Genomic DNA, 15,511 nt, shown 5'->3' on the forward strand with positions numbered 1-15,511 from the left:
CAGGGAGCCTGATGTGGGATTTGATCCCAGGACCCTGGGATCATGACCTGAGCCGAAGACAGATGCTTAACCGACTGAGCCACCCAGGCACCCCTAAAATTAGTTTTTGTTAGGGCTTTTTATTCACCCCTCACCCCTCATTCCATTGCTAATTTGACAGGAAGATTTAGTTATTCCAGTTCACTCTGGCACACTTATTAAGACAATGGAAATAGTATTTCTAAGCAGTTACTATTAAAATAGATCAATGATAAAGGACTTTGGTGAAAGGATTAGCCAAATTTTTTTGATTATAAAGACACTTTCTAGGTCTTTTAAAAAAATTTATAATTGCTTAAAAAATTTGGCAGATGTATGCTAAGCTAACTGGCAGGCACTTTAATTTTGTGCTTTGTACAATTCCTAGGGCAATGCTGACATTCAGTAAATGTCATATATTAATATTAATACTTTCCATGTTGCCTTCATTATGTTTTTATACCTTAATTAATGATTACACTGGAAGCAAACCAGATGATCAGATGATTATAAAATGTCTCACCCCCACAAGTCAAAGATCAACGTATTAAAATCCAATGCCGCTCTTCATAATCGACCAAAGAAAGCACATTTATGGCATTACATATAAGGTGTGATTTGCTTTTCTCTCCTTAAACTAGGGAACAAAATGAACATCAGATGATGTTTTTGGCTGGTTGGTCTTCCCACGATGTGCTATTAGAATATCTTTGGGTCAGCTATATTTTGTCTTCATACAAACAGTAAGAAGCTGAACTTGAAAACTTCACTAGAAGTGAATATTTTTATGGTAGAAACTGGTGCTATGGCTCTCTCAGGCACGGCCCCAACATACGCTAGATCACAAAACAGAGTAAAGGGAAGATTAACGCCAAATAGATCAATCATGCTAGTAAAGTTCTTGGTGGGGAATACTGAGAATTACATAGTATCTCTTACCAATTAGGAAGGGAGTCCAGTAAAACTTCCCTTCTAGAAAGATCTGTTTAAAGAAAGGGAAACCTTTCCATTCCAAATAATCTAAATCAGTGCTAAATGTGAGGAAAGATGAGGGTGAACAGAGGAAATAGTTTACAAAATATATATTATAAAGTCTAGAGGAAGACCCAAGGCTAATCTTAAAACACCTTAAAACACCATTTAAAATATTCTTCTAAAAAAAAAAAATTCTTCTAATTGAATTTTGCAACTCTTAGAAAAAAATGATGTGGCTTGCATTGGCTTGCATTTTGCTTTGTGTCTCTTCAGTTATAGCATTAATTGGGTTTTGTTTTTAAAAAACTGTGGTTTTCAAAAATTATTTGCATTACAATGTCAAGTGGGGTGTTCTTAGACTTAGTTAGAATGACCCTCTAAAATGCAGGTGTTTTGGGGCACCTGGGTGGCTCAGTCGTTAAGCGTCTGCCTTCAGCTCAGGTCATGATCCCAGGGTCCTGGAATCGAGCCCCGCATCGGGCTCCCTGCTCGGCAGGAAGCCTGCTTCTCCCTCTCCCACTCCCCCTGCTTGTGCTCCCTCTCTCGCTGTGTCTCTTTCTGTCAAATAAATAAATAAAATCTTAAAAAAATAAAATAAAATAAAATGCAGGTGTTTTCCCATCATACAGGGATAAACAGGATCTTTTGGATTTAACAAAATTTTACTACAAAATGTATTACACTTTTATTCTAAATGGATTAATGATGCAATATTTGATTGATAGCAGCAAATCAGGAGTAGCTGATTAATAGTGGGGGAAAACCAGGAGAAATTTGTTATGTGAATGCAAAAATCTGTACATCAGAGATGTCTGAATACCATTGTGAAGAAGGAATAGGTCTTCACATAGGTATTTGGGTGGGGATGGGAAATAGTACCATTAAGTTGTTCTTTCAACAGGCTCTTGCCTCTTCTTTCCTCAGGTAAGATATATACCAGAAACTATTGATTGAAGAATTATTTTGGAATTCTGATACATTCAAATTCTAAATATTGATTGATATTTGTGGTATGGAAACTTCAGATTCCTTTCTTCCTTTTTCAATATCTCCTAGTCCATGTAACACGTCCAAATTAACAATATTTGCTGACAATCAGTATTACTTTTCAGACCTAAAGGATTTTTATTCTTTAAATTAGCTTTAAGAATCAGGATTAAATGTACCTTTTTCCTTTCAAAAATTAACTTAGTTTTACTAGAAGATGCTCATATATACTTAGGGTTGATACTGATTAGGACCAACATCTCCTCTGGCAATGGTGAAATATCTTCAGCACAATTTTATACACAGTCATATTACTCTGTTAAGCATAACTTTAATAAAATAATTAATACATATTAGAAGAAAGCTAGTCAGTCCCTCTATAGGAAACCAATATGTTTCCTTAGGGCATTAAGAGAAGGAGGAAGTTGTCATCTATCTACCACTATTTTTCTGCTTCTGCCTCCTAAATAGATTTACATGGCTTTTGTCTTTGTGGGTGTTGTGGGGTTTGTGATATTAATTAGGATATAAAATTTGTTGAGAGTGATTTCCCCATAATAGCAGAATAAAATAATTTAGCCCATTTATAGTTCCTAGCATTTTTATATCATGTTCTACATGGCTATAAATTTATTAGAGAAAAGCAAAAACTATGGATACTCTTGTATTTCATCACTCTTTAAAAAAATATTTTCTTTGTTTTAAAAGACCATTTTTCAGAAACACTCCCTACCCTTGTTTTAGAGTCTCCCCTAAGTTACTGTAGAACAGGTCATGGATTCAGTTCTGTGGAGACATAGCTGCAAGTGCAGTCTGGTGCAGGGTGGTTAGAGGTACAGCCAGTTGATAGTTAAAAGGACTATATCTTTTTAATTAACTGGTTTCCATCTCAAATTCTTATTAAAAAGCAATCAGAGCAGAAATTTTAGTGGACAGCAACAGTTGCCATGAGGTCAGAGAGCCTTTCCTCCTCAAAGTTGTCATTTGTAAGTACTGTGGATAACAAATGTTCTTCTGATCAATCACCTCCCAAAGGAAAGTCTACATATTTAGGCTCCCAATTCCAGACATTCTTTCTTCAACATCTTCTGAAGTTGATTCTGGTACCAAACCAAAAAAGATTGTGGGTTCAAACTACTAGGAAGTAATTAGGTGTTGATGGACTGTACCGTCTGCTGGCATTATGGGATGAGGGCCTTGGATCTGAGATCTTAGTTCCCAAATTCAGTATGGCAGACCACCCACAAGATCAGTCTTCTGACAACCCTAAGGAAAATGCCTACTGCAAGAGACCATGAGCCAAGGAACAAACTAAGCTAAGCACAGTTTCTTTTAATAGAAAATCTCTTTCCAAACACACACACACACACACACACATAGCCAAATGGATGTACAATTTATAATTCATCCAATATCCTACCTTTAATCACCTCCCCAATATGGCCAAACCAATATAATGCAACCTATTTATAACATTGGCTATAGAAAACAGGTTACATGCTAGCATCATGGAGAGTGATGCACCATGCTAAGAGAAGGAGGCCAGCATGAGTAAGAAAACATTTTCTATTTTCAAGAAGCTTAGAGTTTAGCATATAACAAAGAATAAATTTTTCCCTGCATTGCTAAAGATAATATGTATATAATCCAAAGTAAAATTAAAATAGTCACTTTAAGGGAAGTACAAGGTAAAAACCTGCTCAAAGGTGGGTGAGATATGTCTATTTGGTTTTGTCATCCTTATGAATGCAGCATACATAATTTAACGGTGAAGCATAGCAAGGCACTTAAAATGCAATCTAATTAAACTAATATATCTGTGTATCTATATGTGTATAATGCCATTCATAAAATACTTTTATTAATAGATATTATCATTACTATAACAATTCCACCCATATATTGAATGTACCAATGTATATTAGGAATTTTGTTTTTTTATTAGATGTTCAAATATTTTTGAATGAGTGAATTTAGTGCTGGAAATGGAATGCCAACCAAGGAACTGGTTTCATCACAATGTGCTACCTTTCTAAATCAGTAGTCTCAACCTTGAAATTATCTAGGGATGATTTCTACACATTGAAATCATCTAGGGAAAGTACTATGGTACCATGTCCTAAAATTCTGATTTAAGTGGTCTGGGGTACAGCCTGAACATCAGAATATTTTAAAGCTCCTCAGATGATTCTAATGTGAAGCCAAGGTTCAGAATCATTGCTCTAAATATACTCTTTTGAGATAAAAAAAACTACAGAAGCCCTTCTTTGCTAGACAAGAACTTTAACAATCTAAATAAGAAACACCATTTTAGCACAATTTTAGGATGAATTTAGATCATCTGTATGAAATTAAACACTTTTAAACATCAAGGCTTTATAAATGCAAGGGGTAGGTGGTGCAATTAGAAGGTTCTTTAATGTTAAAAAGGCAATACCATAACCAAAAGGTAGAGATATAGTCAGGTGAATAGAACCAGCATTAATGAACTATAATTACTTTATAAGACTTCCTCTATGAAAATGTATGTGGTAATTAGGCAAAAGGAGGACTTTCTCTTATTTGTTTTAAGAATTTTACAAATGTCTTTAGCAAAGCATTTGCCAGATTTGAAAAGTTTCGTCTAAATTTGAGGGTCCCTCCATCCATACTTGAGTCTGATCTAGAAGTTCCCTGCAGACCTATCCACAGTTACTCCCTTTTATCCAATGCAGCATGTTTGGATCATATATGAATTAACTTCATACTAGTAAATTTATTGTCCAGCCTACAAAAAAGCCACATGAAGGGAGGGAAAATCTGAGATCTGTAATGTGGTCACTGCTAACTCAGCCAAAACTAACTTTTTGATATCTTTATGTTCTTAACATCTGCGTTTTGCTCAGTCTCCAGAGTAGTAGTAGAGGTAATATAGGAGACGGATGAGAAAAAATAGAGGAAAAACAGCACTCCAAAAACAGTATAATAAATTATTATAATGTATCTTCATTAATCATGCTCAGCTATGGTTTCAATTATTTATTTTCAGTGGAGGTTTCCGGGTGAGTGAGTGAGGCTTTCTTTCAAGCTGCTTTATGATTCTTTAAAAATGTGGGATGGAAAATTTCTCAGGCCTTAGCACTGAGATCCTAACTGAAGTCTCATTCCTCCCAAAGCCAACAAGCAGCAGCACAGAGGTATCCTATACCTTGGAACCTACCAATCTCTTTTAATTGATACAAGGGATCAGGCCAGTGTCTTCCCTCAACTAACTCACTTGGACTTATTTTTTCTCACATTTTAGAAATGACATTTATTCTAAGGAATACAAATAGCTTAAGTAAACTCTTTCATAAAATTATGGTTCGGTGATAGAAATATCTTCCTGGACCATCTACACCAGAGTCACTATACAGTAGAGTGAAGCTGCTTATTCCAGGATCAGTGCAAATTATCTCTTCAGTTTTCATGGTTTTGTACCAGACTTCAAATTCTAGTCACAACATGACTTGAATAGTTTGAAAATAAGCCCTCTCTTCCATGCCAGCTGAGGGTGGCCTTTTCTGGAAGCTCACAAAAGATGGAATGTCTGAGATCCTAAAGCTTTCTCTCTGGAGTTTTAAGACAATCCACACTTCCCCAAATATGATGCCAAATTCACCAAACTGTTCATAAGTCTGACCCAAATTGTAGACTATGTACAGGGCCAATCACCAAGCCAAACTCATCTGGTTCAAATGTATAATTTCATTTATAAAACTGGCTGCATCTGGCAAAGGGAATAGTGGAGCTGGGCACATGGTCTACAGCATGTGAGACCAAAGCTGGGGATATACACAGGCCCAGCAGGAAAGGAGCTTGAACTGGACCCAGAGTTCCAGAATGACTGAAGAGGAAAGTCAAGCAGTAGCTGGTGAAGATAATACATATTTACATATTTTCACAAAATTGCTTATTTTCTTCAAGTTTGAGAAAGCTGAACAGACAAAAAATAACTGACACTATTATTACCCCCAAATACTTCACAACTTTTATAAATTGGAGTTCTGTTTCAAATGGCTAAGACTAAAGAAAAGAAGATACAGCCATGAGTCTAAAAACATCATCTTGGAAATGGTGTGGGGTGTATTCTGGGAGGGGGTAACATGCAAAAGGGACCTGGTGGTTGGGGACAAAAGACAGGTTCAAAAGTTGAAAACAGTGAAAACCTGGAGTTCTACTTCATTACATTTGGTGACCACATGTTCCTTTCATAGTATGGGATACAGAAGCAACAACTTTTCTCCATCTCTACTTAATGAATATGTTCAGTGTTTCCAAAATTCACATTCCTCATGACAACATCCACAAAAAAAAAAAAGAAGAACCTCTGTACCTTGAAATATGCTATTACTCAGGTTAAGTCTTCCTCCTCCTTCACTTTGTTATGATCATCATCATCTTAGCCATTGGCTCAGTGCAGAGGAAGATGATTGAATCAGGAAGCTAAAAAGTAAGGGACAAGGTTTTTTAAAATAAAGGATCACCACTGGTATTTACCCAAAGAAAATGAAAACACTCATTTGAAAATATATATGCATTCCTATGTTTACTGCAGCATTGTTTACAATAGTCAAGGTATGGAAGCAACATAAGTGTCCATCAATAGACCCATGGATAAAGAAGATGTGGTGTGTATATATAAACATATATATATGATGGAATATTACTCAACCATAAAAAAGAATGAGATCTTGTCATTTGTGACAACATTGATGAACTTAAGAGGGCATCATGCTAAGTAAAATAAGTCAGACAAAGAAAGACAAATACCATATGATTTCACTTATATGTGTAATCTAAAAGACAAAGCAGGGGCGTCTGGGTGGCTCAGTCAGTTAAGTGTCTGCCTTTGATTCAGGTCATGATCTTGGGGTCCTGGGATGGAACCCTGCGTTGGGCTCCCTGCTCATCAGGGAGTCTGCTTCTCCCTCTGCCCATCCCACCTTGCTCATGCTTGCTCATGCTCACCCTCTCTCTCTCTTAAAAAAAAAAAAAAAAAACCTAAAAAAAAAAAAAGACAAAGCAAATAAAAAAAGCAAAAACAGACCCATTAATACAGAGAACAAACTGGTGGTTGCCACATGAGAGTGGTTGGAAGAATAGGCAAAATGGGCAGAGGAGAGTAGGAGGTACAAGCTTCCAGTTATGGAATGAATAACTCTTGGGGATGACAGGTACAGCATAAGGAATATAGTCAATGATATTGTAATGTAGTGTTGTACAGTGACAGATGGTAGCAACACTTGTGAGCATAGCAAAATGTATAGAGTTGTGAAATCACTATGCTGTACACCTAAACCTAATGTAACATTGTGTGTCAAGTATACTTCAATTAAAAAAATTAGAGTGAAGAATTTAGACTTCATGCCATAATAACAGGAAACAAACAAAAAAAAAGTGAGAAGAAAAGCTTGACGAGAACTTAATCCTAGGGAACATAGACCTAAAGACCTAAAGTCAGAAAGAAATCAGAATAGTTTACTTTTAAAAAGGAAAGGAAAACAAAAAGATAAATTATAATAAAAACAACAGAAATTTTGCTGGAGGGGTTGGGGTTCAAGGCAAATCAAGGGAGGAAATTCAAGTATGATGATGCCCAAGACTGCTCAAAAGTCTTAGAAATTTGACACTTTCTGGAGATCATAGCAACAGTAGTTTTGGTGTTGTGGTAGAGGCAGGACCTATTCTTCAGTGAATAGGAATTTAAACAGTGGTACCAATATCTATTCTTTGGCCTGTTCTCTTAAGAATGATATTTGCGAAGAAATGGGAAGCAATAGCTGGAGGAGAATAAAGGGTAGAGAGTGGATTTTTAAGAATTTATTTATACAAGAGAGTACAAAAAATCAGTAGAGAGGTAGTGGGAATAAGGAGTACATTGCAAGATTAGCACTGGATAGTGAAAGGGAAACTCTTGTTTTGAGATCACTGAGAATTTCAAGTAGAAATTTTGAGTGTTAAAAGAGGAATTAAGGGGGTTCTTAGCTAGTGAACTGTGTTTCTCTAAGAAGTGGGAAACCAAGCAATTTCCTGTAGTGGTACAAGTAAGATAGAAAGTTATAAATATAGTCAGCTAGTGGAATGGCCAATACTGAAAGTAGGACAATAAGATAGGTGTAAGTAAAAGGATTTCTGAGTATAATGGAGTCTCTAAAGGATCTTAGAAAACATAAGTTTCTAATAGAGCCAAATTACATGTGTCTCCCCCAAACAGTTAGCAGTCTAGGTGTAGTAGCGAAGAAGGCAGATGTTTTTTGGTTGATCCAGATTTGATGGTTGATGGAACAGATAGAATAAAAAGACAAAAGAATTCATTGTACTAGAAATAAAGTAGAATGAGATGTACTATAGTCTCAGCTAAGGAATCCCTAGGAAAGAGACAGAACGAAGAAAGACAGACATAGAGCTAAGCTAAGGAACAAAATCTCTGATCATTTCTGAGATTTTACTCAAAAATGCCTTTACTTCCATTCCCTATCTTTAACCCAGCAATTCTGCTTCCAGAAATTTATCTGACAAATATTCCCATACATACTCAAAGTTTATTCACCAGAGCATTTTGTCTGTATTAGCAAAAAGCTGGAGATAACATGAACTTCCATTAATAGAGATCTGGTAAATAAATTACAGTGCAATGAAATAATGGAATCCTAAGCAGCAATTAAGTGGAATGAGGCAGATCTACATGAGCTGATATGCAACAACTCCAAGATATATTAAATGAAAAAGCAAGATGCAAAACACTGTATATTATTTGCCACCATTTGTGTCAAAGCAATGGTCATGTACATAAACTCACACATGTGCATAATATCTCTGGTAGGATAGAGAAAGTTTGGATATGGTAATTGCCTCTGGAGATGGTGCTATATGGCTGGGGGTAATGGGAAGAAGACTTACTCTCACCTTACCATATATATTTTTTCACTTTTTTATTACATATACATAAAATTACCTGGACAAAAAAATGTTTAAAAAATGTATATGCCATCATTGTATACAGTCTCCATTGGTGCTGAAGGTTAGTGGGGCAACATATTAAATACATTTGTGCTCGCGTTTACCTGAGTCCCTCTGGACTAGTTGATTTTTAGTTACAATAGATAAAATGAGGTAGTTTAGTGCATGAAATACTTTTTATGTCCTGAAGCAGCAAGACCTGGGGTTCAAAAAAGATAGGGCTATTTCTGATAACAATGCCATGTGGAAAAGACATTCAAGTTGAATTGTCCTGCTGACAAATGCTAAGCTGAAAGAGCATTCTATAGAAATACCCACCCATCTTCTTCAGAGCTTAAGGAATAGATTGAGTTTATAAAGTTTCAGGTACAATTCTATGGAAACTTAAATATAATGTTTTATGTAATAAATGTTTCTTGCTTATTAAGATTTCTTATGACTTAAGGAAAACTTTTTATTTAAACATCTCTGAGGATATACTTAGCTATGAGAAAATGCACCTTATAAGTAGTGAAAATCAGTACTTTTCTTCATTTATAGCAAGTTAGAGACAGTCTTGAGCTGTTTTGTGTATAGGTAGCACCTACATTTCAGCCTTATTTCTGAAGAGACATATGCAAGACTCTGTAACCCATACCTTACCAAATAAGTCTGTACAGAACACAGTCATCTTATTGGTGGGATATTCCAAAAGTTCTATGCAGACCGGTATGAGATAGGCTGTAAGATAGAGAAAACACAAATATACCTAAGGATATCCTAAAAAAAGTATAATGTACAACACAACAACTTTTGTAATGCCCAAGTCTTGGTATGTATTCATTATTCAAAACTAATAGCAATTACTGTCAAATCCCACATTGTTGTCTGTGCTGATTTATATTGTGGTTGGGGCAGGGTACAGGGAAGAGAAAAAGAGAGAGAGAAAACTAAAGAAGTAAGAGACTGAATTTTTTTTTTTTGCCAAAATAAATTTTTTTTATTATGTTATGTTAATCACCATACATTACATCATTAGTTTTTGATGTAGTGTTCCATGGTTCATTGTTTGCATATAACACGCAGTACTCCATGTAATACGTGCCCTCTTTAATACCCATCACCAGGCTAACCCATCCCCCCACACCCCTCCCCTCTAGAACCCTCAGTTTGTTTCTCAGGGTCCATAGTCTCTCATGGTTCATCTCCCCCTCCAATTCCCCCCACTTCAATTTCCCGTTCCTGCTATCTTCTTCTTCTCCTTCTCCTTCTTCTTCTTCTTTTTTTTTAACATATAATGTATTATTTGTTTCAGAGGTATAGGTCTGTGATTCAACAGTCTTACACAATTCACAGCATCACCATAACACATACCCTCCCCAATGTCTATCACCCAGCCACCCCATCCCTCCCACCCCCCACCACTCCAGCAACCCTCAGTCTGTTTCCTGAGATTAAGAATTCCTCATATCAGTGAGGTCATATGATACATGTCTTTCTCTGATTGACTTATTTTGCTCAGCATAATACCCTCCAGTTCCATCCACGTCATTGCAAATGGCAAGATTTCATTCCTTTTGATGGCTGCATAATATTCCATTGTATATATCTACCACATCTTCTTTATCCATTCATCTGTTGAGGACATCTTGGCTCTTTCCATAGTTTGGCTATTATGGACACTGCTGCTATAAACATCGGGGTGCACATACCCTTTTGGATCCCTATATTTATATCTTTGGGGTAAATACCCACTAGTGCAATTGCTGGGTCATAGGGCAGCTCTATTTTCAACTTTTTGAGGAATCTCCATACTGTTTTCCAGAGTGGTTGCACCAGCTTGCATTCCCACCAATAGTGTAGGAGGGTTCCCCTTTCCCCGCATCCCCGCCAACATCTGTCATTTCCTGACTTGTTAATTTTAGCCATTCTGACTGGTGTGAGGTGGTATCTCATTGAGGTTTTGATTTGGATTTCCCTGAGGCCGAGTGATGTTGAGCACTTTTTCATGTGTCTGTTGGCCATTTGGATGTCTTCTTTGGAAAAATGTCTGTTCATGTCTTCTGCCCATTTCTTGATTGGATCATTTGTTCTTTGGGTGTTGAGTTTAATAAGTTCTTTATAGATTTTGGATACTAGCCCTTTATCTGATATGTCATTTGCAAATATTTTCTCCCATTTGGTCGGTTTTCTTTTGGTTTTGTTGACTGTTTCATTTGCTGTGCAGAAGGTTTTTATCTTGATGAAGTCCCAATAGTTCATTTTTGCCCTTGCTTCCCTTGCCCTTCCTGATTTCTGTGCATTGATTTTATATCCTGCCACTTTACTGAATTCCTGTATGAGTTCTAGCAGTTTTGAGGTGGAGTATTTGGGTTTTCCACATAAAGTATCATATCATCTGCAAAGAGTGAGAGTTTGACTTCTTTTTTGCTGATTTGGATGCCTTTTATTTCTTTTTGTTGTCTGATTGCTGTGGCTAGGACTTCTAATACTATGTTGAATAGCAGTGGTGATAGAGGACATCCCTGCCAAGTTCCTGACCTTAGGGGAAAAGCTCTCAGTTTTTCCCCATTGAGAATGATATACGCTGTGGGTTTTTCATAGATGGCTTTTATGATATTGAGGTATGTACCCTCTATCCCTATACTCTGAGGAGTTTTGATCAAGAAAGGATGCTGTACTTTGTCAAATGCTTTTTCTGCATCTACTGAGAGGATCATATGGTTCTTGTTCTTTCTTTTATTAATGTATTGTATCACATTGATTGATTTGCGGATGTTGAACCAACCTTGCAACCCAGGGATAAATCCCACTTGGTCGTGGTGAATAATCCTTTTAATGTACTGTTGGATCCTACTGGCTAGTATTTTGGTGAGAATTTTTGCATCCATGTTCATCAAGGATATTGGTCTGTAACCTTTTGATGGGGTCTTTGTCTGGTTTGGGGATCAAGGTAATGGTGGCCTCATAAAACGAGTCTGGAAGTTTTCCTTCCATTTCTATTTTTTGGAACAGTTTCAGAAGAATAGGTAATCTTCTTTAAATGTTTGGTAGAATTCCCCTGGGAAGCCATCTGGCCCTGGGCTTTTGTTTGTTGGGAGGTTTTTGATGACTGCTTCAATTTCCTTAGTGGTTATAGGTCTGTTCAGGTTTTCTATTTCTTCCTGGTTCAGTTTTGGTAGTTGATACATCTCTAGGAATGCATCCATTTCTTCCAAATTATCTAATTTGCTGGCATATATTTGCTCATAATATGTTCTAATAATTGTTTGTACTTCTTTGGTGTTAGTTGTGATCTCTCCTCTTTCATTCATGATTTTATTTATTTGGGTCATTTCTCTTTTCTTTTTGATAAGTCTGGCCAGGAGTTTATCAATCTTGTTAATTCTTTCAAAGAACCAGCTCCTAGTTTCGTTGATCTGTTCTATTGTTTTCTTGGTTTCTATTTCATTGATTTCTGCTGTGATCTTTACTATTTCTCTTCTCCTGCTGGGTTTAGGCTTTACTTGCTGTTCTTTCTCCAGCTCCTTTAGGTGTAGGGTTAGGTTGTGTATATGAGACCTTTCTTGTTTCTTGAGAAAGACTTGTATTGCTATATCCTTTCCTCTTAGGACCGCCTTTGCTGCATCCCAAAGATTTTGAACAGTTGTGTTTTCATTTTCATTTGTTTCCATGAATTTTTTAAATTCTTCTTTAATTTCCTGGTTGACCCATTCTTTCTTTAGTAGGATGCTCTTTAGCCTCCATGTATTTGAGTTCTTCCAACTTTCCTCTTGTGATTGAGTTCTAGCTTCAAAGCATTGTGGTCTGAAAATATGCAGGGAATGATCCCAATCTTTTGGTACCAGTTAAGACCTGATTTGTGACCTAGGATGTGATCTATTCTGGAGAATGTTCCATGGGCACTAGAGAAGAATGTGTATTCTGTTGTTTTGGGATGGAATGTTCTGAATATATCTGTGAAGTCCATTTGGTCCAGTGTGTCACTTAAAGTCTTTACTTCCTTGTTGATCTTTTCCTTAGATGATCTGTCCATTTCAGTGAGGGGGGTGTTAAAGTCGCCCACTATTATTGTATTGTTCTCGATGTGTTTCTTTGCTTTTGTTATTAATTGCCTTATATAATTGGCTGCTCCCATGTTAGGGGCATAGATATTTACAATTGTTAGATCTTCTTGTTGGATAGACCCTTTAAGTATGATACAGTGTCCTTCCTTATCTCTTATTATAGTCTTTGGTTTAAAATCTAGTTTGTCTGATATAAGGATTGCCACCCCAGCTTTCTTTTGGTGTCCATTAGCATGGTAAATGGTTTTCCACCCCCTCACTTTCAATCTGGGGGTGTCTTTGGTTCTAAAATGAGTCTCTTGCAGACAGCATATCGATGGGTCTTGTTTTTTTATCCAATCTGATACCTTGTGTCTTTTGATTGGGGCATTTAGCCCATTTACATTCAGGGTAACTATTGAAAGATAGGAATTTAGTGCCATTGTATTGCCTGTAGGGTGACTGTTACTGTATATTGTCTGTGTTCTATTCTGGTCTATGTTACTTTTAGGCTCTCTCTTTGCTTAGAGGACCTGTTTCAAGATTTCCTGTAGGGCTGGTTTTGTGTTTGCAAATTCCTTTAGTTTTTGTTTGTCCTGGAAGCTTTTTATCTCTCCTTCTATTTTCAATGACAGCTTAGCTGGATATAGTATTCTTTGCTGCATATTTTTCTCAGTTAGTGCTCTGAATATATCATGCCAGTCCTTTCTGGCCTGCCAGGTCTCTGTGGTTAGGTCTGTTGTCAGTCTAATGTTTCTACCCTTGTAGGTTACAGATTTCTTCTCTCGAGCTGCTTTCAGGATTTTCTCTTTGTCTATGAGACTCATAAGTTTTACTATTAGATGTCGGGGTGTTGACCTATTTTTATTGATTTTGAGGGGGTTCTGTGCCTCCTGGGTTTTGATGCCTGTTTCCTTCCCCAGATTAGGGAAGTTCTCTGCTATAATTTGCTCCAATGTACCTTCTGCCCCTCTCTCTCTTTCTTCTTCTTCTGGGATCCCAATTATTCTAATATGGTTTCATCTTATGGTATCACTTATCTCTCGAATTCTGCCCTCGTGATCCAGTAGTTTTTTATCTCTCTTTTTCTCAGCTTCTTTATTCTCCCTCATTTGGTCTTCTATATCACCAATTCTCTCTTCTGCCTCATTTATCCTAGCAGTTAGAGCCTCCATTTTTTATTGCACCTCATTAATAGCTTTTTTTATTTCAACTTGGTTAGATTTTAGCTGTTTTATTTTTCCAGAAAGGGATTCTCTAGTATCTTCTATGCTTTTTTCAAGCCCAGCTAGTATCTTTAAAATCATCATTCTGAAGTCTAGTTCCGACATCTTACTAATGTCCATATTGATTATGTCCGTGGCAGTCGGTACTGCCTCTTGTTCTTTTCTTTGAGGTGGTTTTTTCTGTCTTGTCATTTTGTACAGAGGAGAAGAGATGAATGAGAGAACAAAATACTAACAGGGTAACAACGACCCCCCCCCAGAATATACACTAATAAATCAGAGGAGACCTGAAACTGGGGGAAACGAAAGGGAAAGAAAGAAAAAAGAAAAGAAAAAAAAAAAGAAAAAGATAAAAACAAACAAACAAAAAACAGAATATGATCAAATATGATCAGGCTGGTGCATAGATCAGTGCCACATACTAGATTTTGGGTGTATTTTGGTGTGTCAGAAGAAAGCACCTCCCAAAATTTTTAAGAAAGAAAAACATATATGTACAAAAATAAGGGTAAATATGATGAAGGGATGGAATATGACTGTAAAGATGAAAATTATAAAAGATTTTATAAAAGGAATTGATAAAAAGTTGGTTGAAAAAAGAAAGAAGAGGATTAAAAAAAAAAAGGGAGAGAATATGATCAGGCAGGAGACTAGAACAAAGCCATACACTAGAGATTTAGGGTATATTTTGGTCTGTTAGAAGAAACTGTATCCCAAAATTTTAAAGACAGAACAACTTATATATATATACCAAAAATAAGGTTAACTACTGTGATGGGATAGAATATGACTCTAAAAATGAAAAATAAAAAAGATTTTTTAAAAAAAAGGGATTGACAAGATGTTGGTTAAAAAAGGGAAAAAGAAAAATTCAAGAAAAAAAAAGAAAGAAAAAGAAAGTTTAAAAAAAATTAACTTTGAAAGACTAAAGAATCATGGGAAAAAAGCCATGAATTCTATGTGCAGTATTCCCTTAGTGCTGGAGTTCTGCCATTCTCATTGATCAGTAAACTTGGTCTTGGCTGGCTGTTCTTGCTGATCTTCTGGGGGAGGGGCCTGTTGCAGTGGTTCTCAGATGTCTTTGCTAGAGGTGGAATTGCCCCGCCCTTGCCGGGGCCAGGCTAAGTCATCTGCTCAGGTTTGCTCTCAGGAGCTTTTGTTCCTTGCAAGCTTTTCGTACAGCTTTGGAGGATGAGAGTGAAATGGCAGCCTCCCAATCTCTGGTCCCGGAAGAGCTGAGAACTCGGGGCCCCACTCCTCAGTGCGTCCCCCAGAGAAAAGCAGTCAATCACTCCTGTC

The 15,511-nt window shown here is 36.7% G+C and overlaps 1 long non-coding RNA gene across 1 annotated transcript in view; it reads right to left on the reverse strand.

Moving 5' to 3' along the window:
• The window catches only part of LOC118006260, a 285,798-nt gene that overhangs the window by 253,908 nt on the left and 16,379 nt on the right, over positions 1–15,511 (reverse strand). The window contains exons 3-4 of the long non-coding RNA XR_004678029.1: positions 9,604–9,681; positions 6,335–6,444 (exon numbers count right to left, since the gene is read on the reverse strand). This is a non-coding gene — a long non-coding RNA (uncharacterized LOC118006260). The remainder of the gene's footprint in view (positions 1–6,334; positions 6,445–9,603; positions 9,682–15,511) is intronic.

This window comes from Mirounga leonina, unplaced genomic scaffold (assembly GCF_011800145.1).
Source record: "Mirounga leonina isolate KUSES-001 unplaced genomic scaffold, KU_Mleo_1.0 Mir_95, whole genome shotgun sequence".
NCBI lineage: Eukaryota > Metazoa > Chordata > Mammalia > Carnivora > Phocidae > Mirounga > Mirounga leonina.